This window comes from Halichoerus grypus, chromosome 13, assembly GCF_964656455.1.
Source record: "Halichoerus grypus chromosome 13, mHalGry1.hap1.1, whole genome shotgun sequence".
NCBI lineage: Eukaryota > Metazoa > Chordata > Mammalia > Carnivora > Phocidae > Halichoerus > Halichoerus grypus.
Genome location: NC_135724.1, coordinates 29,264,086 through 29,265,929, shown reverse-complemented (window position 1 = coordinate 29,265,929; position 1,844 = coordinate 29,264,086).

Below are 1,844 nucleotides of genomic sequence, written 5' to 3'. Positions count from 1 at the left end.
CACAGAGAGATGACTGTGCAATCATAGGGAGAAGGCGGCCACCTGCGAATCCAGGAGAGAGGCCTCGTGAGATCTAACCTACTGACACTTTGATCTCAGACTTCCAGCCTCTAGAATTGTGAGCAAATAAATTTCTGTTGTTCAAGCAATCCAGACTGTGGCATGTTGTTATGGTAGCTCTAGAAAACTAATAATTAATGATTTGATTTCAAAACATGGTAAGAAACAAAATGAAAACATGGATTTGTTAAAAGACAAAGGAGTTTAAATGCCGCCCTGCCACTGAATATTCTCAGCTTCAGATTCCTAATTTGCAAATGAGGATAAAAAAGAAACCTATTTTACTATAATATTGCAGGCAAATTATTTTCTGATGTGCTAGATGCTCTGTGTATCTTAAGTGATGTGGTGGCATTTAATCCTTCTGGCAGTAATGGTAGTGTGCTTATAAAAATTAGGTATTTATATGTTTTCCAACTTTCCTACAATGACCATGCTTAACTTTTCTAATCAGGGAAAAGAAGCCAATGAATGCTATTTTAAAATATATTAGTTTTAAGAATATTTAGACAAGGGACCCCTGGGTGGCTCAGTCGGTTAATTATCTACCTTTGGCTCAGGTCATGATCCCAGGGTCCTGGGATCGAGTCCTGCTTCCGGCTCCCGCTCAGCAGGAGCCTGCTTCTCCCTCTGCCTCTGCCTGCCGCTCCCCCTGCTTGTGCACATGCTCTCTCTCTGACAAATAAATAAAATCTTTTTTAAAAAAGAATATTTAGACAAATTCTCTTTAGTTAATCATTTGTGAAGTATTATGTATTGAAACATATTGGTCAATGACCACAAGAAACAGACCCGTACTCAAACAAGTTAGCAGCAAGGGAAAGCACACACAAGAGGAGTTTTGAACATCTTGGTAAAAGGGAGTTGGGAGGGGCTCATGCTAGGACTTGAACATGTGCAAGGTGATTTTAGGAGGGCTTATGCGAAGCAGTGACTAGTTCTGGACTGGGTGCTGTCAGGAAGCACAGGCAATTCTGTGATGGGGTATCTTGGCACCCTGAAGCCACAGGTGGGAGGATTACTGTATAACCAGAGTTGTTACTGATAAAGAAATACGGGTCACTCATGTGAGGTAGAAGGAGGGGGTGTTCAGTTATTTTTGTGCTCCATGACATCCTTTCATCTAGTTTCATCACAGAGTCTCTGTGTCCCTGTCATGTTCCTCCAGGGTCACACATGGCTTCGTCTCAGTATTGTTTATATTCTGTGAAAGTTTTTTGTTTTGTCCATGTTCAGTTCAGAATACCCCAGCCTGGCTCTCAGCTTCTAGCTGCCAGGTGCCAGTGATTTTGTTTTTGTTTGGTTTTGTTTTGAATCTATCTTTCTTGCAGTCTGGAGACTGCTGGTATGGATGCCCCAGAAGGAGTTATAGCACCACATTCTCAGTCCCTTAGTTCTTTGTAGCCAATAATCTGTAACAACTAGACCTCCTTGCTTAGCAAATACATTTCTGCATAATTCGTTCTCAGACAAATTTTTTGAGTAAATAAGACTATAATATTAAATTTTTCTTTATCAAAAATAAGATTAAAAAAAAAAAAGATTTCCTCTTTGCAATTCCTTGAATTCTCTATGAGGAATTCATTCCTAGTCATTTGGAGCCTAAAACACAGTCCCTCCAAAAGTAGGGGGTTACGGATAAAGTTCAAATTAGGTGTTACTTCTTGGACCACATGAGAATGATTTAGCATGTTAGGCAAACCTAAATCCTAAGCAGTAAATGACTTTCAAATAAAATGCATTAAATGTTTTGCAGGCAGGGAAGAGGTTCTTGAGCTTGGTAC